This window comes from Peromyscus californicus, unplaced genomic scaffold (assembly GCF_007827085.1).
Source record: "Peromyscus californicus insignis strain IS unplaced genomic scaffold, ASM782708v3 Scaffold_5__1_contigs__length_169319896, whole genome shotgun sequence".
NCBI lineage: Eukaryota > Metazoa > Chordata > Mammalia > Rodentia > Cricetidae > Peromyscus > Peromyscus californicus.
The window spans coordinates 88,057,337-88,084,075 of record NW_026294573.1 but is presented as its reverse complement, the minus strand read 5'-3'; the positions used below and the strand labels follow the sequence as shown (position 1 = coordinate 88,084,075).

Here is a 26,739-nt window from a genome sequence, read left to right as displayed (position 1 = left end):
ACTCCAGAATAGAAGGGGACTAGACTTGTTCCTACAACAAGGAGGTCTTTGTCTGACTCTGGAAGAACAATGTTGTTTCTATGCCAGCCACTCAGATGTTATCAAAGACTCTATGAGCCTCCTCAGGAAAAGACTACTTGAGAGCAGCTAGAAAAACAATGAAACCAGGGGTGGTATGAGCTGCTCTTTAACTGGTCACCCTGCTAACGACTCTGGCATCTGCTTTGGTCGGTCCCTTGGTCCTTCTGATGCTGGCCCTAATTTATGGGCTTTGTATAATCAATGCTCTGGTCAAGTTTATAAAAAGTGGATCTCGCTGGTCAAAGACAGCAGTACAAATCACTAGGTCAGGACCCATTGGGCCCTGACACAGAGGCAGCTCTAGGATTTGAGAAGAATCACTACTCAAAGGAGGAATGAGAGGCCACTGTAGCACCGTGGTGGGCCTCACCCGGCCCCAGCCTCTGCTAGCCCTGAGTTTCAGTTCTGTTTAGGTCTCAGTTTCTGTTTCAGTTTCAGTTTCTGATAAGGCAGATGAGGGAGATGTTGCACACCAGGCATGATTCAGCACTTACAGCCCCAGCCTGTCAGCAACATGTTAGTGTAGCTGCTGCTCGCCTGGCCAGTCATGTTGAGGGTGACCTAATGCCCTCCTGGCTGTCTATGAAAGGAGGCTGCAGCTTCTCTGCGGGGTCATCACCATTTTGTTGTGTGGCTGACCCCTGCATGCAGGAACTCTTCTCTCGAGAAATAAATGTTTTTTTTTTTTTTTTTTTTGGTTTTTCGAGGCGGTTTCTCTGTGTAGCTTTGCACCTTTTCTGGAACTCACTTTGTAGACCAGGCTGGCCTCAAACTCACAGAGATCCACCTGCCTCTGCCTCCCGAGTGCTGGGATTAAAGGCGTGTGCCACCACCGCCCGGCTAAATGCTCTTGCTTTTGCATACATGAATGATGGTCTTTTGTGGGGTGATCTGCGGATCCTAACAGTACCTCTACTTCCAAGAGTATCAGAGGGGTACCAGACACTCAACAATTACTTCCTCAGACTCAGGGAAACATTTACACTGACCAAAGGGAAAACTTACCTAATTGTTGTTGGTGGATGGAGTGCTGAGCCAGAAGGTGAGTCTGTTGTGGATAGACTGGAGATGAGGAATAGGGTCTCAGTGCAAGCTTAGACCATGAGGGGAAATGCAGGCACTAGGAGAGTCTATCTGAGTTACAGCACCCAATATAAGCATTACAGGTTGGATGGAAAGGTATCCTGGCAGCAGGGAGCCAAGGAATACTACAAGGTTACACTGCACAACAAACCTCACACATGAGGTTTATTGGGAGGGAAAAAAAAACCTAGGAGGCTGCCTCTGCTCAGGTGAGAAACAGCAGAGCACTGAACAGGATACAGGGCTTATATAGGGTTTATTGGGAAGGGGGTGGAACTTCTTAGGGTGGAACTCTCCAGGGTAGAGATTGGAGGGATTTCATGTCCAGAGATTGGGTTTTTTTACTCGGTAGGGTTGGGGCAGGGTCCAGAAGTTATGGCAGTTAGTGTTCTGTTGGTGGAACTCGGCATTTGGAGGTCCTTGGTGAGAGAGGCCTGGCCACTCCTGAGGCTCAAGGGGCTTACACATAAGCCCTCAGTGAAGTCTAAAATATGACCGTGGACATATTTTAACAAACACAGCACCAAAAGGTAGGGGTGGTTGTTTGTACCCTAAAGCACCGCCCTAGTAGGCAGCAGATAACTGCTAGGAACCTGCCCCCGCCTGGGGAATCACTGAGACAGGGACCCCTGAAGACCTAGACTGCTTGCTCTCTCTTGACTACCTTGTGGTCTTGGATGCTGGTGCTGCAGATCAAGGCAGAGTTCTCCAGAGAACTGCATTGGACTGAGCCCCACCCTCCTGGATCCCGAGACTAGCTCCTTTGTGCTTGCTGTGAGTTAACACAGAATAAATCCCTTTGATTATCAGATAGACTCCGTGGAATTTCCTCGTTACCAAAGATTTAATTTTTTTAAAAAATCACTTAATTTTATGAGTGTTGTGTATATGTGTACCATGTGTGTGCCTGGTCCCCATGAAGGTCAGAAGAGGGCATCAGGTTCCCTGGAACAAGTTAGAGATGGTTTCGAGTCACCATGTGGGTTCTGGAACCAATCCTAGGTCTTTTGCAAGAGCAACAAGTGCTCTCAACCACTGAACCACTTCTTCAGTCCAATTTCCTTCCTTTCTGCCTCTTTCTTGCCCGCTAGTTAAGTTTCCTGATCTCACTAGATTTGTTAGCCTCCTGCCAGCACCTCCAACCTTCTTGAGATCCAAGAATAATAAATTTGTGTTTTACTCATTTTGATTGTACCTCATAGCTCTCCTAATTGACACCTGAGTCTAACTTTTGGTCATGGCTCTAGAAAGTCACCATTGTGGCTTATAGTCAAATAAAACAAACCTGTAACAAAAACCACAACAAATACTACTTCATTCCTTTTTACTATCAACTAGTACAACACTCACCCCTTCATAAACTGATGGACAACTGAGTTCTTCCCAGTTTGGGGTTACTATGAATAATGTTGCCTCTGAATATTCATTCATGTAAATTATTTGTGCTGCTACAATTTTTCTTGGCCAGAAGTTCTGCAGTGTTGTATGGGAATTTTGTTTAACCTTTTGCAGGACTGCCATGTTTTCCAAAGTTCACAGAACCCTGCTAGCACCAAACTGGAGTTCTGGTACCCCACCTCTGGTATCCCACCTTCTCACCAGCGCTTCGACTGCCTCTGCCATCATCATCATCTTCGTGGATGCACACCGGCGTCTACTGTGGTTTTGGTTGAAATGTCCCCAGTGGGCTCTATTTGATTATTTTTAAATCCCACATTTCACTACATTTAAATTATTTTTAAATGTAGTGAAAGCCTCCATTCCGTCCTGTATGTCTTGATCATATTAATCACAACTATTCTACAGGTTCTAGCTAATGACCAGGACAGCTGGGACATGTGTGCATGTTTTCACTGTCCTCTTTTCATTTTGTTTTCATTCTTTTTTCTTGTTATATATGATTAATTATTGGTAGGGTACCAGATATTATGTAGGAAAAATTTGAAAAGCTCCTTTACCAAAGATTTATATTTGGCAGGCAGAATATTGGAACTTCATCAACCAGGGACAGACGTAGTTGAAGGCTGAATTGGAGGCATTGGTGGGACCATTCTGATTTGCTTTTGCTCTGACTTTGGTTCATGATCAGTCTCAGTTGAGACACTGGTGTGTAACCAGGACCACACTCCTATGTAGAAACTCTTCCCGGCACTGTCTTAGTCAGGGTCACTGGTGCTGTGATGAACACCATGACCAAGCAAGTTGGGGAGGAAAGGGTTTATTCGGTTTATACTTCCACATCATAGTCCACCATCAAAGGAAGTCAGGACAGGAACTCAAGCAGGACAAAAACCCATGCAGGAACCTGGAAGCAGGAGCTAATACAGAGGCCATGGAGGAGAACTGCTTACTGGATTAATCCCAATGGCTTTCTCTGCCTACTTTCTTATAGAACTAAGAACCACCAGGCCAAGGATGGCACCACCTACAATGTGCTGGGTGCTCCCCCACCAATTACTAATTGAGAAAATGCCTTACAGGCCTGTGTAGTAGAATATTATTTTAAGGTGTGTTACTTTTGCTTATGCTGCATATGTTTAGATCTGTGAAGCTGTGTTACTGTGCCTGTCTAAAACACCTGATGGTATAATAAAGAACTGGCCAATAGCAAGGCAGGAGAAAGGATAGGTGGGGCTGGTAGGCAGAAAGAATATATACAGGGAGAAATCTGGAAAAGGGAGAGCTAGGAGCCAGAGAAGGAGGAGGAGATCTCTAGGGGTTAGCCACCCAGCTACACAGCAAGCCACCGAGTAAGAATAAGATTTACAGAAGTTAGAGAAAAACCCAGAGGCAAAAGGTAGTCGGAATAAGTTAAGGAAAGCTGGCAAGAAACTAAGCCAAGCTAAGGCTGGGCATTCATAAGTAAGAATAAGCCTCTGTATGTGATTTATTTGGGAGCTGGATGGCGAACCCCCCAAAAAAGAGCAGAGATCAAAAACCTCCAACAACAGGCCTGCCTACAACCTAATGTTATGGAGGGATTTTCTTTGTTTTATATTTACTTTTCAAGGCAGGGTTTCTTTGTGCAGCCTTGGCTGTCCTAGAACTAGCTCTGTAGATCAGGCTGGCCCCGAACTCACAGAGATCCACCTGCCTTTGCCTCCCAAGTGCTGGGATTAAAGGCATGTGCCACCACCACTTGGCTGGAGGCATTTTCTTAATTGAGGTCCCTCCTCTCAGATGATACCATATCAAGGACTATGGGGGTCCAGCCCCTTGATAGTTCCCTCTCAGAGTCTGGGAAGAATCTACAACCAGTTGATAATTAGTCTTTAATGAAAAGAAATGAATTTATGTACACAAAACTCCTCAGTCCATACACTTTATTCTTCTGAGTCAGTTCTCTCTCTACATAGCTTCTATTCTGCTCTCATGCCTAGCTCCTTTCTTGCTTGATTTCTCCCTACATTAATCTGCTGTCTCCTCTAAGTTCTATCTTCATTCTCTCATATTAGTTCTGCCCCATCTAGGTTCTCATCCATCTAGTTCTTTTCCATCCTAGCTCCTCTCTCATCTCCTTCTTTCTCATCTTGTTCTTCCCCATCTGGCTCTTCCTCATCTTCCATCTCGTTCCTCTAGTCCTCTCTTCTTGCCCTTCAATCTAGTTCTTCCCCATCTCAGTTTGTTCCTCTCAAGTTCTTACCCATCTAGTTCTTCCATTCTCTTTTCTCTTCTCCTCATTTTAAGTCTCTCTGGAATCCAGTTATAAACCCAAGCAATAGCAAATCTCTGGCCCAGCAAAGTCACCAGGCTTGAATTCTACGGGGTCATAAAGGTAGGTAAGAATTTTCCTCTGGTAGTGACTGTCAGGCCTTCTTTTACAACTGTGATAGCTGTGAATGCAGCCCAACAAAATGGCAAATTTACTTAAAACAGTATGGGAGTGGTAAAAGAGGAGGTCAACTGACCGGTTAGTATATCAAAATGGATCTATGTGCTCAGTCTACATTCCTTTTAGTAAGGTTGTATCAGAAAGGAGGGTCTCACCCTAAATTGCACAAGAAATAAAGCTATCCGCCTGACCTAGGAGACAGGTGTTGTTTCGTATGGCCTTGGATGCTTGATAGGCATTTTAGATAAATACACTGTTAGGAGTTCTTGGAAGCATGCAAGAAAACCATTTTAGGAACCATATATATAAAAGCTAAAATATCACCACGACTTCTTAAGCCATGGCTTGACCTTTGGAGAAGTCCCTGACTTTTCCAAGTAGTAGCTTTTGTGATAGTAGCTGGATTCCATCATGTTTTCCTGCAGCCTGCAGCAACCCCAGCTTGTGTGAAGTTGACATGAAACTCTCCAGCCCAAGCATCATGAGACAGCTGAAGATGCCTTTTAGAATGTTTTTCTGTGGCAGTTTCTTTCCACTTCAGAGCTTGGCTTCTTGCCCCTTGTTTTGCAGGTAAGGAATCCACAAGTTCTCTGGGGCAAACAGAGATAAAGAATGGCTGTTTTGCAGCAAAAACATATAGTTAATTGTGGCAAAAGTAGAATATAAAATTTAGTCTCCTAATAACTTTTAGTATATACTGGTGGTGTTAACTATATTTAAATCTTTATTTTTATTCATTTGTTTATTATTTATTTATTTACTTATTTTATTGTGAGACAAGGTTTCTTTATATAGCCCTGGCTGTCCTGGAACTCCCTCAGTAAACCATGCTGGCCTCGAACCCATTGAGATTTGCCTGCCTCTGCCTCCTGAGTGCTGGAATTAAATGTGTTTGCCACCACCACCACCTAATTATATTTAAATTTTCATGCCACTGTTGGCAGAGTTATCTAATCTGTGATAGCTGTGAATGCAGCCCAACAAAGTGGCAAACTTACTTAAAACAGTATGAGATCTATTATTTTATTAAGGATTTTTATTTCTTATTTATGTGTGTGCATCTGTGTTTATATGTTTTGGTGTGTTTGGGTGCCCATGGAGTCCAGAAAAGCATGTTGAATCCTTTGGAGTTAGAGTTACAGGTGCTGTGAGCTATAGGATGTGTGTGTGCTGGGAACTGAACTCAGGTCTTCTGAAAGAATAGGAAGCACTCTTCAATGCTACACCCTCTCCAGGCCCGAGATTTACATTTTAATATGTATTTTGTGTATGTCTGTGTGTGGGTGTGCATGTGGGTCAGAGGACAACTTGCAAGAACACGATCCATTCCTCCACCATGTGGGTCAGGCTTGTAGGTAAGCATCTTCCCCAGCTTGAGGGCCCATTATAAGATTTTGTTTTTAATACTTTATTTTTGTGTCAAGACAGGGTTCCTTTGGGTAGCCCTAGGTATCCTGGACTTCATTCATAATGCCTTTTAAAACAATATTCAATTGTGCAGTTCTTGAGCATGGACTTTGTAGGTGGTGTCATGTTGCAGTTTCAATGTTGGATATGCCCACTAGTAGGCCCTATTAATTCCTATTTTGCCTTTTCCCCCATGATGTCAGTGACACCTGCTATCTCACGAACATGGAATCATTTGGTACTTGTCCATTTGTAATAGGCTTATTTCATTTAGAATAGGTTCATTTATGTTGTAGCATGGGACAAGATTATTTAAAGGCTGAATAATATTTGTATTTTCTTTATTATCTCTCAATAGGCATGTGGGTTGCTTCCACATCTTGGGATATTGTGATCTGATACCTCTTTAAGACTTTGTCTTTTGGATGCATGCCTAGAAGTGAGATTACTAGGTTATATAATTTAATTTTTCATCTTTTGAGAATCTGCCATTTTGTTTTGCATAGTGGCTGTACCTTATTACATCAGTAATGCATAAGAGTTGCATTTTTCTCCACAGGAGCATGTCTTAGGAAGATGTAGCAATTAACTATGTGTAGTGGATTTTTTTGCCTGCCTGCCAGCTCCCAAATGAACAAAGATATGGAGACTCCTTATTAATTATAAAAGTGCGGACAATGGCTTACACTTGTTACTAACTAGATCTTACAACTTAAACTAACCCATTTTTATCAATCTACCTTTTGTCTCATGGCTTTATTACCTTTACTTTGTACTGCCCATGCTGCTCCCTCTCCATCTGGCTGGTGACTCCTCATGTCTCCACCCTTCTTCCCAGAGTATTCTCTGTCCCGAAAATTCTGCCTAGCTATTGGCTGTTCAGCTTTTTATTAAACCAATCTGAGTGACAAATCTTCACAGTGCACAAAAGATTATTCCACAATATTTTCCCCTTTTTGTCTAAATAAAAAAGGAAAGGTTTTAACTCTAACAATAAAACTATAAACAATAAGAACAATTATCAGGTAAGAATTATATTTATGCCGGGTGGTAGTGATGCACGCCTTTAATCCCAGCACTCGGGGGGCAGAGGCAGGCAGATCTCTGTGAATACCAAAAAAAAAAAAAAAAAAAAAAAGAATTATATTTATAACGTCCAGTCCATTTTTCTTTGGCATATTTGGAAAAAATACTCCATTATTTATTCTATTTTAATTAATTAATTAATTTGTTGTTTTTTGAGACAGGGTTTCTCTGTAGCTTTGAGCCTGTCCTGGACTTGCTCTGTAGACCACGAACTCACAGAGATCCACCTGTCTCCACCTTCTGAGTGCTGGGATTAAAGCCATGTACCACCATTGCCTGGCTTATTTATTCTATCTTCATGAGTCCAAAGCTCTGTACCCAATTTAACTTCTATCATAACTAAGGAAAACTATGACTATCTAGCCTTCAACTCTATCAAAGATCCCAGAAGGATATACTACCTAAGTAAACAGGAAGTGCCCAGCAAGCAACTTCCAAAACTAAAAGAAAGGACAGAAACATCTGGCTGTCTGGACAGTCATCTGAGGTTCCTCTCAAATGTTGGAGCATCCATCTTCAGCCTACAGGCCTAGGATATCTGATAGATTTTTGTGTGAAGCAGGAATTTTGAAGGACTGTCCTACCTTGTCTTTGCAAAGCTTGGCAGACACTTTCCTTTGTGTCCTGCTTGTACAATTTGGATAGCATTCTGTCAGCAGCTGAGGCAAGGGCAGTTTCTTTGCCTAGTGGCTAGCTTTTGCCACAAAGAACGCATACTCCATAAGGAGGTTCTCTGATGCCCATTATCGTCTCTGAAGTAGATTGGTGCTGCTAGGAGCAGACATGTCTCATTGTCATAAAAAGCCTTATATTATTAAAACATCCTAAATACCATGTTCTGTAGATCTCTGAAGTTTTTGAAGACCACCTGTCTATCTAAAATATATCTCTGTTTGACCTTGAAAACATACATAACTACAAGTTTGGTTGTGATAGGTGACTAACTACTAACCTGTATTTCCTTATTATCCTAAACAGTTTGTAATAGTAACTTTCAAGGACTAGAAATTTATATTACATTGTTATGTAATATAACTGAGCTGTATATGTAAAATGCTTTAAACGCAGTAGAAATGTAGGTCTGCTGGTGTTTGCAGCTGCTGCTCTTTAGCATGTGGTTCCTCCTGGTCCACTTGAATCTTCTCTTTTTCCTTTGCATTCTGATCAGTCTGGATAGGGCAAATAAAAGGTGAGGACTTTGGAGAAAGGAACCTTTCCCTCTTGAGGTCTACTATAGCTCTCCTCAGGATTTGCCCTATCCAGATCCTGCTATCGCTCAGTTTTTAGTTCAGAAAGTCACTCCACAGTCTGAAGGCTCCAGCTCAAAAGTGAAAGTCAAGGTTCGGGTAAATGTCCATGGCATTTTCAGTATGTCCAGTGCGTCCTTAGTAGAAGTGCACAAGTCCTATAAAAATGAGGAGCCGATGGAGACTCATCAGAATGCAAAGGAAAAAGAGAAGATGTGAGTGGACCAGGAGGAACCACGTGCTAGAGAGCAGCAGCCGCAAACAGCAGCGGAAAACAAAGGCAGAGCCTCCTTTCCACAGCCACACAGGTACAGGATGTGCTAACAAAAAGAACCTTAGATTTGTATCAACATACAAAAATACCTTAAACAAGAGTAGAACCAGATATAACAAAAAGAACCTTAAATTTGTATCAGTATATAAAAAATCCATACCAATGTAAAGTATTTAAGACTACTAGTTGCTTTTTTAGTTTAAAAGTAGATTCAATTCAATAATCTACCCTTTTATCCCATTATTTCTATATTCTCCCTTTTCTTTTCAGAATGAGATCCCTGAATCTATTCTCCTTTGTTCAACTTTTTTCCTGACCATTTTCTTTTTTTTAATCTTTATTTTATGTGCATTGGTGTATGCATGTATGAGGGTGTCAGATCTTAGAGTTACAGACAGTTGTTAGCTGCCATGTGGGTGCTGGGAATTGAACCTGGGTTCTTTGGTAGAGCACTTAACCACTGAGCCATCACTCCAGTCCCTCCTGACCATTTTTAATAACAACTTGTAGCCAATCCCCCAAATGATGACAAATATCCATAACCCATTCAATGACCAAAAAACTCCCATCCCACCTCTTGGGAATGTGGGCGTCATGTTTTCTAGGTTGCTTCCTGTTGTCTGGGGGATGATGGCATCTCTAAGGGACCCTGAGAAAATTGAGGTAATAGTCAAGTACTGGAAGAGCTACTGTATCATCTGATGTTCAATCTCTGTGCAAAGGGAAAGTACAAGGCTTATCTGCAGTCCTGGCTAGAATAGTCTGTGGGGCTGGACCATCTTAGCCAGCAGCCTTAAAGCTGTTCTGGATGCCAAACTTTGAGAAAACGGCAATAGAGGCACTCTGAGATGCTCGAGTACCCGGGTCACCAGTTTTCATTTGTGTCTGGTCCCCTTGTTCTGAAAACATACACATTTTCCAAGGTAACATACATATTTGCATTAACACAAGAATGAAATACACAGTGTGTACAAGTCAGTTAAAGATTATTTTTTGTTTTATGTTTGAGCAGGTAAAATATACATTACCTGTCTTGTAGTTGTTTTAGGTTTTGTTTTGCTTTGTTTTTAATGTCTGTAGCCAGGATTTTCAGGGGGTGTCCCCTGATCAAACCTGATCCTCTTTAACTTTGAATTAATCCATAGCCTTTCGTTTTCTGTAGAACCAAAACCATAACCTCTTATCTAACACAACATATGTATTGACTTTCAGTTTTAAGTTAAGACATTTTAAAAATATATAAGTTGGTTTAATTCAACAGTTCCTATATTCCAATGTTTCTCAGTAGCTATTTTTTTTGCACATTAGCATTTAAGTTAACAAAATAACATATAGCATTCAGACTCCCTGTGTATTTTACATCCTTAGGTGGCTTATTTTTTATTACTCCACTCTCTCTTTAAACACTTTATTATTTTTAAACATTTTTTTCTGTGACTATCTATACCCATTTTTTTCCCCTTAAGCCTATGCACAATGTTAAACACACTGTGACCTGTTTAGTTTTTCTCCATCTGAACTTGTTTTTACTGCGTATCAGTAACCTTTTCTGTCTGCATGAGCAAAACTTTAAAACCGCCACGAGGCTTAGCTCATGACCTACTGGTGGCCTACGCATGCAGACAGCTGTTGGGAGACATGTCTCTGTACTGCAGCTGCCATAAGACATGAGACTAGGAAGCCACATTTGAATCTTTTTTTGGGGGGAGGGGATGTTTAGAACGTTTTAAAAAGTTTTCTCAGGTCTTATGTAGGTATATGTGGCCCCACACTGGTCAGCATTCAGACTCACTTCTTGGAATCCTGGCCAATAAGCAGATAATACGCCGGTCCTCCCAATGTCCCGACATCATCTTACGTAAAGCCCACTTTAAGAGAAAACCCCTCCTCCTCCCTCTCTTTCTCTCTATTCCCACGAGGTGTGCACCTCCCCATCTCTTTCTCTCTCTTTCTTTCCCCTTTCTCCTTCCCTCCATTCCCTCTCCCCCTCCCCACAAAATAAGCTTTCCATGTGGACATGTGTCTATGCTGTATCATAACACACCATTTGTAGGCAGATTTTTCTGTCCCACCTGCCAGCTCCCAATAACCACATGGAGATGTCTTATTAATTATTAAAGCTTGGCCAATAGCTTACAATTGTTACTAACTAGCTCTTACAACTTAAATTAACCCACTTTTATCAATCTACTTTTTGTCTTGTGGCTTTATCCCCTGTACTCTGTACTGCCTATGCTGCTTCCTCTCCGTCTGTCTGGTGACTCTCCCTGTCTCTACCTTTCTTCTTCCCAGCATTTTGTCTGTCCCCAAAATTCTGCCTGGCTACTGGCAATTCAGCCCCCCCCCCCTTTTTATTAAACCAATCCAAGTGACAAATCTTCAGTGCAGAAAAAGATTATTCCGGGCTGGAGAGATGGCTCAGAGGTTAAGAACACTGGCTGGTCTTCCAGAGGTCCTGAGTTCAATTCCCAGCACCCACATGGTGGCTCACAACCATCTACAATGAGATCTGGTGCCCTCTTCTGGCCTGCAGGCTGAACACTCACTGTATACATGATAAATAAATAAAATCTTTAAAAAAAAAAAAAGAAAGAAAGAAAAAGATTATTCCACAATTATGTGAGACGTTTTGCTTTGCTTTGAGTAAATATCACTGACTCAAAGCATTTATAAAAATGCTTTTATTTATCTCAGACCTGAGTCTTGATAATGAATAGGGGTAAGAATATCAGCCTAAGGGGCTAAAGAGTTGGCTCAGCTGTTAAGAGCACTTGCTGCTCTTCCAGAGGACCCAGGTTTGACAGGAGCTCACAATGGTCTCTAACTCCAGTTCCAATGCCCTTTTGTGACCTTGGTGGGCCATCCTGCATGTAGTACACAGACATACATGCAGGCAATACACACATAAAATACTTAAATAAAAGAATAGCAGCCTTAAACAGCTCATGATTGTGAGGGACTGGTGGAAGCCGCCATGTAGGAGAGAACTGACTGATGTGGCAATATAAGTTACCTGACAGGTCCGGGATGGCCCTGGATCCTTTGTTTACAATCTCTGTCATAGTCTCTTCTCTCATTTACCTCAGAGGTAGGAGTGACTGAGATTTCCTATCATAGGAGGTGTGAGGCCAAGATGTGGGTCGTACCTAAATACGACTTACTAGCATTATAAATGTTTTGGAAATTGCTCAGTGTTGTGAGAAGAAAAGAGAGTTAAAAACATGGACTCTGCCTTCAGCCTTGGCAGTTTGAGTCCTAATAAACCTTTCTTTCTACCCATGGGGTGGTTTAGGTGGTTTCACTTCAAACTCGATTGCAGAGGTCATATTGGGCTACATGAGATTCTGTCTAATAATAATAATAATCAAACATTTTGAAAGAGGATGGGAGCCAGGTGGTGGTGGTGGTGGTGGTACATTCCTTTAATCCCAGCACTCAGAAGGCAGAGGCAGGTGGATCTCTGAGTTCAAGGCCCACCTGGTTTACAGAGTGAGTTCCAAGACTTTCAGGGCTACACAGAGAAACCCTGTCTGGCGGAGGGGTGGGGGAGAGAAAAAAAACAATAAAGAACATGGACTCTGGAGCAAAACTGCTTTGAATGAATCTTAGCTTCTACAAGAAATTAGGTACTTAAGATTTCTTAGTTTCTATGAGCCTCAGTTTCTGAAAACTAAAACCATAATCATCTAATGAACTGCAATATCACTTCTCAGTACATACCTGAAAAAGCAGGGCTGGAGAGATAGCTCAGTGGTTAGTGGTCACTAGCTGCTCTTCCAGGGGACCTGGGTTGATTCTCAACACCTATGTGGAAGTTCATAAACATCTGTAACTCCAGTTCCAGGGCATTTGACACCTTCTACTGGCCTCCAAGGGCACCAGGTACACACATGGTACAGAGACGTACATGCAGGCAAAACACCCATACATATAAAAACAATGAAAAATGTTAACACTTTTCCCATAATATAGTAATGTTAGTAGCCCCAGATTTGTAGGGTCCTAGTACTAAATTAATTAACAGCCTACTGAGTGCTTGGCACAAACCTGAGCATCTGGTAAGTGCTATGAAAAGGGTTTTTATTATTTATTTATTTTTTTTGTTTTTTTTCGAGACAGGGTTTCTCTGTGTAGCTTTGCGCCTTTCCTGGAACTCACTTGGTAGCCCAGGCTGGCCTCGAACTCACAGAGACCTGCCTGCCTCTGCCTCCCAGAGTGCTGGGATTAAAGGCGTTCGCCACCACCGCCCAGCTGAAAGGTGCTTTTAAACGTGGAGCTTTGCCTCAGTCTTGTCAGGATGTATAGGTTATCTCTTGTCCCTGTGTACCAGACCACCAGCCTGAGAGTTTTAGGTGTTACTAACAGCCCTACTCCCTAGGTGGGATGAGTGTGTAGATGCAAAAAAACATAGCTCTTAGCTCAGAGAGATAGTCCATTCTTAAGCCAAATATGAGTGATGATGGTCCAGCAACATGAATTCAGATTGCCCCAAGAGACATGCTTCACTGTGGAAGTAGTTACATGAGTTGTTTCTTTTTTTTTAATTATTATTTTAGAACAAAGAAAGTCACAGAATCAAGGCATTTCCCAAATGGCGTGGAGTACAAGTAGGTGGATTACACCAAAGTGGGTTTCTGTATGCTGATGAGATTTGTAGCTTTTGGTTTAGTGGAAGCTGGTAGTCAGCGAACAATGCGTTTTATTTTATGTTTTACTATTATTCTTTAGGGTTGTTTTGCCTGCACGTACGTGTGTGCACCATTTCCGTCTGTGTCTGCAGGGGCTAGAGTAGGCACCTGAGCCCCGAGAACTGGAGTTACAAACTGTTGTGAGCCTCTGTGTGGGTGCTGGGAACCTGGTGTTCTGGAAGAGCAGCCAGTGCTCTTAACCAGAGTTGTCTCTGCAACCTCTGTGAATACATGTTAAAGGTTTTCCTTAGGCACAAGGGTATAATGTTTGACACATGGGTGGGCAATAAATGGCTTCCAAAGGAACTAAAAAAGCCCAAGGTAATTTGGCTCTGGGCTGCCACACTTTAACTCTTCATAATCTTGAAGTGAAATTATTTAGCCTTGTAGAATAGAATCTTTAACACCGTGCAACATCCTTTTTTTTTTCTTTTCCTAAGAAGTCGGGTTTACAGGTGTGTGTGGTGCGGTGGGGCGTTGGGACACTACGGGGTGAGTACACTGTGGGTCGCAGGCCAGCCGGCACGCGTCTGAAAGCGAGCAGGCTCCGCTTACTGCGAGTGTTTCGGCTGAAGTGCGTGGAGACGGGGGGGGGGTGGGGGGGTGGGACAACCGACCCGCGCGGAAAGTCACAGAGACCGCGGGTTCCGTACCTGTCGGAGCGGCGGGGGCCGAGCTCGGCCGGCTCAGTGCTGCGCGTGTCCGCGGCGGGAGGCTGGCCCTCGCCCCCGGAGGGCAGCGAGCGCCGCGGGTCGAGCGCCTTCCGCGGGCGTCGCTACACACTTCCTGTAGGTCCCGCCGCCCGCCGAGCGCTTCCGGTGCCGGCTGAAGCCCGGGTCCGAGCCCCCGCCCCGCCCCTCTCCGGCCCCGCCCCGCCCCGCGCGGCCCCGCCCCCGCGCTCCAAGCCGGGCGCGCGGAGCCCGGGGCGCACGGAGCGGCGCGCGCCGGTGGCCGAGCCAGGCTGGCGCCCGCGCCCCCACCGCACCGCCGCCGTCCCCCGCCGCGCAGCCCGCGGGGCGCCCTTCCCGCTCCACTGGCTCCGGCGTCTGGGCCTCCGGCCGCGGTGCTGCCGCCCTCCGCGCCGCCGTCCCGCCCCGTCCAGCCCGGGCCGCCCGGCTCCCGCAGGCCCCACCGCCCGCGTTCCTATGGACAGACGCACAGACACCTGCAGGTGGGTGAGAGCCCGCGCGGGGCTGGGGAGCCGGCGGGCGCGGGGCCTCTTTGTGTGTGGGCGGCCGCCCCGTGACCCGCCGAACCTTCCTTTTGTCTGCTGGGGCCAGCGAGGCGGGAGGGCGCTAGGGGCGGAAGGGTCTGCGGGCGCAGAGCCGGGCGCCCGCGGGTTCGCGGCCCGCGGCGTCTCGGAGGGGACGGTCCCTGCGCCAGCATCCTCGAGCCGGGCAGGAGGGCGGGAAGGAGGAGGGACGGTTTGCCGTGCTAGTTGCCGAGTCCTGAGGTGCTTCGGGGCTCTGCCGGGCTGGCTTGGTTGTCGGGAGGCGCCGGGAGGTGCGTGTGGGGTGTGTGAAGGAACGTGCGGCGCTTCGCTCCCTTATTTATTGTTTCTAACGGAGGAGGGCTTTCTCCCAAAGGCTCCCCCCAGTCTGAGGCTGCGCACAGTGATTTGTGTTTGTTATCAAATAGATCAAGAAAGCTAGTGCGTGTCCTGGCGAGAGGAGGTTGGGTTGACCAGATCAAAACAAACAAACAAAATGTTTGTGGTTTTCTTACGGCTGTGTTTGATTTTAATATTAAAGGTCAGATAGTGGTTTACCTGGGGGAGATCGAGCACGGCTGATATTTTTTTTTTTTAAACAATTGTATTTATTTTGGTTTTGAAGTTTTGGAGTAAAGTTTTTTCTCATGGTCGTTAGGATTAGCACCAATAGAATAGTCTACCTATTAGATAGTTAACTACAATCAATGTCCGGTAGTGACGGCTTTTACTGTAGGGCTTGCATTGGAGAGTAAAACCGATAGGTCTTTCCATGCAGGCTAAAACCTTTGTTTTCCGTTTTAAGAGAGGAGACTTTTCACATCATATGAGGAGAACGTGATGTTAAAAGTGATTTTCCCACCTGTGTTTCTGTATGTATTCCATGCATACAAACCAAGGATTAGGTTGTTGTATATGTTGGGTATGGTGTTTCGAAAGGTGTAAGGTAGTAGTAGTTCTGAATTTTCTTACTTGATTAGCTTGCTAACTTCGTGAACAGTTGCTTTGTGTTCATAGATAGTCAAATAATAAATGAAGGCCAGTGAGCATTCATAAAATTCATTTCACAGACTAATGTTTTCTATGAAGGTACAGGGTTATGTTCTTATGTTAATCTGTTTATTCCTCACTTTAAGAAATTTTTTTTTTGTCTACTGTGTGAGAATTCATATTGACTTACATAAGTTTGACTGTTACCTGGGAGGTTTTGGTTTTTTTTTAAATAGATTTGAGGATCACTAGACAATGGTAGGTACAGACATTTGGAGAAAGTGAAAGAGTCCTTAAATTAAATTTGAAGGAAAAAATATTATGGTGGAGAAACTACTTAAATTTCCATTAATTTTTTAAATATTAAAGAAAAAATACAATTCAGTGCACTTGTATTCAAGTACACTATTTTTATCATAGTTTAATATGCTTAAAATAGTGATTTTTTGTGGGAGAAAAATTTACCCTAGATTCTTGCATTAGATTGTCTGTGCTGCATTCTGAATTTTTATCAGTTATTGGGACTATACATTTATGCACACTTAATGTCTAGAGGCAGCTTCATCTACCATAATTGATCAGGTTTTATTATCTCCTGCTGTTATTTCTGGTCTAGATTAGGTAAATGAATTTAAACTACACAAAGACACAGAACTTAGTGTGTGGGTCTGGTCCACTCTGGCCTAAACCTTATGAATAGCTTGAAGAGGCATCTCCAATTAGGTCTGGCCTTATCATGAACAGAAAGTTCTAGAACATCATCAGAGTTGCAGCTCTTTGTCCCTGGTTGAAATAAAAAAAAAAAAAAAAGCAGACTAACAAACTGAATCACTTGTTGTGTATTTATTAGATTGTCAGTGGTAGTGATAAGACTTAACAAAGCATCTCTGTGTAAACGGGAAAAATTAACAGTGGGTCTGTGTTGGGAATGCTTTGGCAAAGTAGTCGTTGTGCCTGAGTTTTCTTGGATCAGCACTGTAGTGTTTTTATCTGCGCTGGCTGAGAGATAATACCTTGCCTTTTCGTTTGTTTTTGACTGGTGTGTAGATGTTACTATTTTTCTTTCTGTGTAACTAATAATGGTGTAATCAGAAGCATTCCAGAGAGGCTTGCATGTTTTTAACTGACTTTCCTTTTGGTGAGTTGCTGTTGAAGAGGGCAAATGAATTAATTTTTGTCCTGATGCTTTTTTCTTTAAACCTTATGACAAATAAATAAATGCTCCTTGCAGAAAATAGGAATCTGTGTCAATTGGCTTCTAAAATGAAGCTGACATTTAACTGTATTTTGTTTTCCTAAGCAACACTGAGCTGTCCTCAGTTAAATCTGGGAGACTTGAAAGTCTACAGGCTTTTCTGGTTCTTTCTTGTGTTCACTTCTAGCGTAATAAAGTAGAAAACTGGGCAGTAACAGACTTGCTCTTTACAGACCTGTGACTTTTGGTCCTGTGGCATCGAGTGAGAGGTGTGACAGAAACTGCTCATTGCAGGGTTTGTCATCTCACACTAAGAGCGCAAGCCCATGCTGCTTGCCGAAATGAAGGATCCATTCTTGGATTAATATCCTGGTACCAGATGTATGAGGCTGGCTCTAAAGAAGCTTTCCCTCTTAAATACTGTCAAAAACAGAGAAGCTGAAGATTGGAGAGAAGCCATTTATTTTGAACAGTTTATTTTATGACAGTTTGTGTTTATAAAGAAACCTGCTCATAATATTTACTTAAGGGATCTACATAGTTACCCAAAGACACCCCACAGGTTTCTTTTCTTTTTCTTTTCCCTTTAGGAAAGTTTCCATGGAGCTTAGCTCTTCTCTGACGCTTTTTGAGTTTGCCTCGGATCAGCTGACTTATGTATGGACTTTATTTACCACCATGATTGGAGAATTCTTTTGCTCATCTGAAATTGCACTCTGTGTGTGCTCTGGTCGGTTTCCTAGGGAACAAATGCACTGCAGAGATTCCATAATGAGGACTGTGGTTGGCTAGTGACTGTGTAAATTCTGTTGTTTGGTAAAGCTTAGTCTCAAATTCAAATAAAGGTCAAGAAAGCAAAGTACTGAAAATGCAGATTTGGGGATTTTATTTTGTGTCCAGCGTCAACAATGTTTTAATAGGCTTTTCTGGAGAAAGGCGAGTTCCCCAGCAACGTTCATTTGTTTTGCAAAGTATTACACTTGAAGCAGTTGGGGAGATCTTTCACTATTTCATCCTGGTGATGGTGGTAGCCTTAGTGACAAAGGAGATGTGTTTCAGAAATGTGTTATCACACTTGCAAATCATGTAGAGAGCAAAGGGGCGAGGTGTAGGGCATCAGCAATATTTTTATACCTAGAAGGAAGTAACATGTATATTTCAAAACAATTGTGCATCTTCACGTGAAATAGAACTTTAAAAAACTTAAAAGTATTTGAGAAACTTCCTCTTCCTCCTTTTTTTTTTTTTTTTTTTTTTTTTTTGCTTTCTGAGACAGAGTTTCTCTGTGTAGCCCTGGCTGTTCTGGAACTTGCTTTGTAGACCAGGCTGGCCTCGAACTCACAGAGATATACTTGCCTCTGCCTTCCAAGTGCTGAGATTAAAGGTGTGCACCATCACACCCAGCTGAAAAACTTCTAAAAAAAAATACAAAAAAATCTTAGGATAAACTGCTGTATTTATAATCTAGGTGTTTTCCCTTCTGATCTGTCTGACCTTTGTCCCAGAACTGCAAGTTAGAGACCAGCTTTCCTCTCTAATTTCTCACTCTCCTCTGGAACTCTGGCTTCTGTGGCTCTAGACAGAGGACAAAAAGCAGTGCACAGTGCAGCTGCTGGTTGGTAAAGAGGAGACAAGAAGAAACTTACAGAGAACCAGAATTCAAACTAAAACCATTGCAAATGTCTTTTCACTTGATGCCTGAACATTTGTTTGTTTGTTTGTTTGTTTGTGAATCATCAAGGATTCTTTTGTTAGCTTAAACATTAAAAGGTGGTGGCACAGCCTTTAATCCCAGCACTTATGAGGCAGAGGCAGGTGGATCACTGTGAGTTCAAGACTAGCCTGGTCTACAAAGGGAGTTTTGTGACAGCCAGGACTACACGGAGAAGTAGAAAAATCAAAAAAAGGAAAAGAAAATACATGTATCTGTTTGTAATCTCAGAGAATGATCCAAAGTTGTCTCCGTCCCTCCTCCTTGCTAACCATGTTGTTTTTGAATTATCCACTTGCCTTTTGGTTAACTTCATTTCAGGCATAAAACATGTCTTGGCTAGGTTCTCCTGTTCTCGGCTTTTCTCAAAGCTGGCATGACTTGAATCCTTTATTCCTTTTCTAATTGCAAATACTGTGTCCCTTCAGTTTTCCTTACAAATACTGTTACGGCCTTTCCATTGTCATTGTATCATTTAAAGCGTAATTATCACCTAACAAAAATCCTCTCTTCTATTGCAGGACTTGATATGTCTAAGTCACAGCGAAGGATGTTTGTGAATTGTGTGGATGGGACATGGTCTTTCTCTCCACAGCTTCCCTAACAGCATCACGCTGTGGGTGATGTTCTGATAATTCTTCAGCCTAGGAGGTTTCTGTGTGGTCGCCTTCTGAGGGTCCCGTCCCTTGGATTGGTTTTCCTCTGCCTGTCTGTGTCCTAAGCTTATTTTGTAAAGACATCAGTCATTCTAAAAAGGATTATATGGATTAGAGTACCAATATGACTTCATTTTACCTTAATTACTTCTTTTGAAGGCCTTAGCTCCCAAGATAAGTTCCATTCTGAGGTACTGGCATTTAGGACTTGAAAGATGGATCTGAGGATACTACCCATTTGGAGCCCTGATTACATATTTACTTCATTCTGTTTAGTGATTTCTAGTGGCTCCATCTTTTATGTCTTTGCTTTTTCACATTTCCCACAGGTTTATTATTTTTTAAATATTTATTTTTATTTTATGTGTATGTGTGTGTGCCTTCATGATGTCCACCACATGTGTGCAGTGCTTGGGGAGGCTAGCGAGGTAGCTGGATTCCTGAAACTGGGGTTAAAGACAGTTGTGAGCCTTCATGTGAGTGCTAGGAATTGAATACTAGTCCTCTATAAGAGCAGCAAGTGCTCCTAACCACTGAGCCATCTCTCTAGCCTTTTTAAAGGAATGGGTGTGCTTGTGCTTCTGTACATGTGTGGCTTATATGTGTACGTATTTGTGCATATGTGAATGTGTGCATGCAGGTGCCCATGAACATGTGGGTGTGCTTGCACATGTCCATCTGTGGAGGCCAGAGATTGATATTGTCTGTTATCCTCCATCTTACCCTTAGTTTTTGAAACAGGCTTTCTGGATGAACCTGGAGCTTATTGATTGCATTTGGCTGGCGGGGCAGTGGCAGTGTGCTCCAGGAATCTGACTGTCTGCCTCAGGCTTTGTTTTGTTTATACTTTTTATCTTTGTTATTTTTAGTGGTTTAAATTAGAAAATTCTGGAATACTAGAGACTTTTAAGTGTGACCACATTCATTGGAAATGCAAAAGCTGTTCTGTTTTCGTGACTTCTGAGGACATGTTTCTTTTGATGGTCTATTGGTACTAATGTGCTGCTTTCTAGGGAGTTATGCACCATTCTGCCATCTCATAGTCCTCTAATTTAAACAGGAATTTTGGGGGTGACTCCTTATCCTCAGTCCTAACTTCTGTACATAATCAAGTCTCTAGATTCATCAGTACAGTTTCCAAGCTTTTTCTCCGTTCTGTCTGTTCATTCCATGCAGATTCATTGCCCTCTAACTTTTGCAATTGGTCTTAAGTCTACGATTAGGACAGGAGGTGTAGCTCAGTGGTACAACATGTACTTAACACGTACAAGGCTCTTGGTTTCATCTTAGCGTGCATGCACACAAATACTGTTTTTGTATTGTTCATGTGTAACACAAACCCTTATAATAGCATTTCTGTAATCATTTGGTAGTTAGAAGTTCATCAATATAAAACTGACTCGTGAAAAATATTTCTTGCTTTTGGTTTTTTAGGTCATAATTTTGTGTTATAGTTATTAACTGAGCCACCGCAGTGCTAAAGCAGCTATGGGAATATGTAAACGAACTAGCATGATTTCTGCTCTATTGAGAGAAGTTTGATTGGTAAAACCAGTTGTGAATTGCAGTTGGTCACAAATCACAGTTTACAGAATCTTACTCCATTGTATTCTGGTTAGCTGGACTATTGTCGAATGAGGACTGGGGATTGAGCCCAGTGGCTCATATGTACCGTGTGGGCAGTGTACCACAGAATTGTATGTCCAGTTTGGATTTTCTTACAGGCAGCTCTGTCTCTCTGCCTAGATCCTCAAAGGACATTTTTTTTCCATCCTGAAAAGGCAATATTTTTACTGGAATATGCCAGAGTATTACTTGTTCTTTGTTCATTTTCCAAGATACACAATATATTTTAATATATTGGCCCAAATATTTTAATCTGTTATAACTTCTACTATTGAATGTATTTCATTTTAAGGGTTCCTGTGATATATATGCTAGATAATCCTTGCTTAACTTTTATGCATATACCTTTTAACATTTTTTTGTAGGTTTTTTGTTTTTGTTTTTTTTTCTAAGCAGGGTGTCGTTATGCAGCCAAAGCTAGCCTGGAGCTTGCTGTGTAGACCAGGCTGGCCTCTAACTCACAGATCTACCTGGGCAGTGATTGAAGGGAGTATGCCATTACACATGGCCAATTATATTTTTTAAAATCACTGTCTTTATATTTGTAAAGAAAATTGCACTTTTAATTTATGTGTGGTTTCCCTTCACATGTAAAGGTTAGAGGACAGCCTTCTGGGGTAGGTCCTCTCCTCTCACTGTGGGATTGAACTCAGCTCTTAATACCCACCGTGTCACCTTGCCAGCCCTTTACTTTTTCTTCTAGAGAGTTTTTTTTTTTTTTTTTTTTTTTTTTTGTGTGTGTGTGTGTGTGTGTGTGTGTGTGTGTCTGTGTGTGTGTATTTATATACTATATGAAGCCCTAGTGTCCCTTTAAGTGTCCCCTTCTTTCCTAGGCTATCCTGACTGCTGTCATTTTTCTTTGTGCATCTTTCTGTCAACTATCCAGTGTAAGTTCTTAGCTTTTCATTTTCTGTCTCTCCACTCCCTACCCCAGCTTTGCTTTTCTTTCTCTGTGTCTTTCTGGTCTCGTGTATCCCAGGCTGTTCTTGAACTCGCTATATAGCCAAGGATGGCTTGAACAACACCTCCTACCTCCCAGGGGTTAGCGTGCAGACGGTGAAGCACTGGGCGACAGCGCATCTGTCTCTGCCCGTTCTGTGGTCTGCCTCTGATGGCTTCCTTATTCGGTTCTTGTTCATTATCTTTACAGTACCTGCCACAGGATAGCTTGGTCCCTTTTTCACACTTATATTTAAACAAGATGGTTATGTCTATATTTTAGGAGGAGCTTGCTGTGCTAGGGATGGGGAGTTGTCCTGATTTCATGGTTCATGATTTTTCTCCTTTATTCCTTTTGTGAAGTATTTTAAAATATGGCCACTCAAAAATAAAAGTGAAGTACACTCATTAGAATGAAAATTAGTAAGTGTTGTGAGAACATACAGCAACTGAAATTCTGCATTGCTGTGGGAATTATACATTAGTATGGGAATGTAAATTGGAATGAACAAATTGGAAAGCTGTTTGGCAGTATCTACTTACACTAAACACATGCATGCCTTATGGTTCAGCAGTTCCACTTGGAGATACATACCACTAAAGTAACTGTCCTAGAATGAACGTTTGCAGCACTAATTATAATATCCCCAAACAGAACTCTTCACGATGACCATCACTACAGTATATGGTAGACGCTACCAGCTAGAGTGCTTCATCGATATCCCCAAATAAATAACATCTAGTATTGACACCTTTGTCTCCTTCCCTAGTGGTCTGCTTTGGTGAACTGGATATTAGCAAACCTTACTGCTTTGGCAGCTTCATAAATGCGTAGCTGTTGAGGAGAATACTGCCCTAAGACGATAGCCAGAGCCCTAGGCCAGAGGCTTAATTGTGTGTGTGTGTGTGTGTGTGTGTGTGTCTGTGTCTGTGTCTGTGTCTGTGTCTGTGTGTCTGTGTGTCTGTTTGTCTACCCAGGGGGAGTGGAAAAAGAAAGAAAAAAATAGGGGCTCCTTGAATGCAATGAATGTTCCATGATCTGGTTGTAGGCTCTGTTGTAAAATGTTTTGAAGTAGTAGCAAGATATTTACTTATTATTTTTGTTCTTTTCTGATTGTATATCATGTTTGAATACAAAGGGAAATAAATAGCCTTTCATGGAGCCTCTTGTATGATATTCTCTGAAGCTGGTCTTTCTTGGGTGTCCGTCTCTGCCTTGTCTCACTCCGTCCTCTTGGGTTGGTTGACTCTAGCTCACAGCTTTCTTCCCAGGGTCTCTTAAGTCAGTGTTATGGCTGGAACATGAAGTAGCTCCCTTAGGCCGATGTGGTTAGTGTTGGTTCTCAGCTGATGGTGCCGTTTTGAAGTTCTGGGAACTTTCTAGGGTGAGGGCAGCTGGAAGCAGTAAATCACTGGGGGTGTGTTCTTGCCCTGACCCCTTCCTGTGTTCCTTCTCTCTGCTTCCTGCCTTCTGTGATGCTCTGCTCCACCCCACCCCCTCGCCACCGAGATGGACAGATCCTGACACTGTGAGCTAAAATAAATCCTGCCCGTTGTTTCTCTCAGATCTGGAGAGCAGCAAAACTAGTGTGGTGAACTTGACGGTTTTGCGATGGCTGGGAAGCCTGAGCAATTTGATTGGTCGTTCGTAGAGGCAACTTCACTTAAAATTTCTTGTTTCCCATCTTTCAAGATTAACAGAAGTGACACTCTCTCACACAGACACCCCCTCTGACCTACCTAGGTGATCAGTTTTCTAGTTTATCTAATTTATCTAACTTACAGTGATAAACCAAGGCATATTTATTGTAGGGAGTCTAATTCTTTTTTAGTGACAGGTTTGTTAATGTTTCCATGGCAGTTTAGGTTTAGAAATTCACTTTATCCAGATTTTCAGAAAGCTAGAAGCTAAACATTAGTGGATTTTCTCAAATAGTAAAAATTAACATTGTGGGAAAAGTTCACTATTTTAACTTTTTTGTGAATGTATTTTCTCAGTGAGTTTAAGTAAAAGCAGTTGTACCTTTATTTGCATTTGGAAATCTGGATTAACAAACAGAAACATTTAAAATTATCTTTTTCTTTCCCTGGACGATTGTCTTAAGTTTCTTACCTTTGAAGTTTTGTATCTTTAGTCCTGTTTTCTGTCACCAGTTCCAGAAAGGATCGATCAGCCCTACTGATAAGTCCGTTAAATTTACTGATTCCGCCAAGTCTTATTTGCATAGCCTTTGACGAGATACCTGTGAAATGTTAACTGGAGGTCTCCCAATGTTTTCTGCAGAACAGCCCTTGAAAGATAAGCATCATCTGATGGCTTAGTCTTGGGAGCATTTTCCCTCTTGAACATAGTCCGGGAAAGATGTGTAGTCTTATAAATAGCATTCTGCCTATGAATATATTGTACTTGTGAACATATTTGATATATGAATGTTTGATTTGTATATATCCTACTTCAGTTGCTTTTTAGCCAATTGGCTATGTTCTTTCTGGCAGTCAAAAGTCTTACCATGCAGTGTGTTTTCTATATACACTTCTTTATGATGTCTACATCGATATAAAACCCCCTTTAAGGAATTAGTTTTCCTGTTGAAAATTAGGTTTAAAGCCAGGTGTGGTGGCACATGCCTATAATGCCAGCATCTGGGACAGTGACGTGACACAAGAGGATCTCTAGCTGGAGGTCAGCTTTGGAGCTGCATAAGGAGTCCTGCCTAAAAAAGTCATAATATTTTATAAATTTACTCTATTACTTTCCTTTTTTTAGGTCATCTTTTTGCTGTTCAGCATTCAAAATCTATCGTGTGTGTGTGTGTGTGTGTGTGTGTGTGTGTGTGTGTGTGTGTGTGTGTGTGTGTAATATCGATGTTAGAGGTGCTCGTGGATGTGTGTGCATGTGAGGGGATCAGAGGGTGACTCGTGGTGTCATTCCTCAGGCACCATTCACCATCTTTTTCTTCTTGTTTGGAGGAAGGGTCGCTCACTGGCCTGCAAGTAGATTGGAGTGGTTTCTGGGGCTCAAACTCAGGTCCTTGTGCAGTGCAAGGCAAGTAAGTACTTTACCAAATGAGCCATTTCCCCAGTCTTTATCTGTTTACTATGCAGGAGGAGTTTCTCTGTGTCTCCGTATATTTGCCACTCCCAAAAAATCATTCAGTGACTTATAAATTACAAATTAACTCGTATTTCTTACATACCTTCTGCCACATATAGGTACCTTCTTTCAACATGGCACATTCATCTTGCTTCTCTCCGAGTCTCTCGAAACTCCTGAGACTGCCCTTCTTCCTCCCAGCATCCTCTGTGTCTTGCTGTCCCACCTATACCTCCTGCCAAGCTGCCATCTGGTCAGCTCTTTTTTTTTTGTTTTGTTTTTTGTTTTTTTAGAGACAGGGTTTCTCTGTGTAGCTTTAGAGCCTGTCCTGGAACTCGCTCTGTAGACCAGGCTGGGCTTGAACTCACAGAGGTCTGCCCGCCTCTGCCTCCCAAGTATTTGTATTTGGCAAAATTGGAGAAAATACTCTGTTATCCATCTTTCTGAGTCTAAAGTTTTATACCTAATTTACTTTTTATCATAGCTAAGGAAAATTTTAACTGTGACTATCTAGTCTTCAACTCTAACAAAGACTCCAGAAGGGTGAAATGTTACCTAACAACAGGGACATCTGGCTGCCTGGACAGTCACCCAGAGTTCTTAACGTTGGGGCATCCAACTTTGACCTACAGGCCTAGTATATATGACAGACATTTTTGTGAAGCAGGGAATTTTGAAGGACTGTCCTACCTTGTCTTGCCAAAGTGTGGCAGTCGCCTTTTTTGCATCTTGCTGGTCCAGTTTGGACAGTATACTGTCAGCAGTCGAGGCAAGGGCAATTTCTTGTCCAGTGGCTAACTTTTGCCACAAAGAAAGCAAACTCCATGTGGAGTTCCTTTGATGCCCATCATCTTCTCTGAAGTAGCTGGTGCTGCCAGGAGCAGACGTGTCTCATTGTCATAAAAAGCTTTAGGTTATTAAACATACTAAATGCCATATTCTATAGGTCTTTGAAGTGTTTGAAGATGATCTATCTAAATATATCTGTGTATGACATTGAAAACATACCTAACATGACTATAAGTTTGATTATTATAGATGACTACTACTGTATTTCTTATTTATACATTACATTTTTAAATGAGCTGCATAGACACAATACCCCAAACAAGTGTAGAAACATACATGCACTATAACAAAATTAACTTTAAATTTGCATCAATAAACCAAAATCCATACAATGCAAAATATTTTGAGATTAATAGTTGTTTTTGTATTAAAGTAGATCCAATAATCTCCTTTTCCCCCATCATTCTTATGTTATATCCCTCTTTTTTTCTTTAGAAAGAGATCTTTGAATTGAGTTGTTGTTTTTTTTTTTTTCCCCTGACTATGACCCATAATAACTTGTAACCAACCTCCCCTGAACAGTGACAAACATCCATAACCCATGTTTTGGGAATGTGGGTGTTTTTTTTTTTCCTAGATTGCTTCCTGTTGTCTGGGGGTGTTGTCATCTCTGGGGGAACGTTGAGAAAATCAAGATAATTATTAAGTCTTGGCTGAAGTATTCTGTGAGGCTGCATCATCTCAACTAGCATCCTTGAAGCTGTTTTGGATGCTGGATCACTTGGGCCATCCATTTTTATTGGTGTCTGGTCACTTTGCTCTGAAAATGCA

General features: G+C 42.2%; 1 protein-coding gene and 1 long non-coding RNA gene across 7 annotated transcripts in view; one reads left to right on the top strand and one right to left on the bottom strand.

Annotated features, from left to right (window-relative positions):
- Positions 1-863: 863 nt before the first annotated feature.
- LOC128096489 (uncharacterized) lies at positions 864-14,500 on the bottom strand. The gene is made up of 3 exons (XR_008213660.1): positions 14,352-14,500; positions 12,731-12,814; positions 864-5,612 (listed from the first exon to the last, which is right to left on the bottom strand). It is a non-coding gene; the product is annotated as an uncharacterized LOC128096489 (long non-coding RNA).
- A 256-nt stretch (positions 14,501-14,756) lies between these two features.
- The window catches only part of Kiaa1958 (KIAA1958 ortholog), a 163,926-nt gene continuing 151,943 nt past the window's right edge, over positions 14,757-26,739 (top strand). For all 6 annotated transcript variants that reach the window (XM_052718563.1, XM_052718566.1, XM_052718565.1 and 3 more), the window contains exon 1: positions 14,757-14,869. The gene's annotated coding sequence lies outside the window, so the exon portion shown is untranslated. The remainder of the gene's footprint in view (positions 14,870-26,739) is intronic.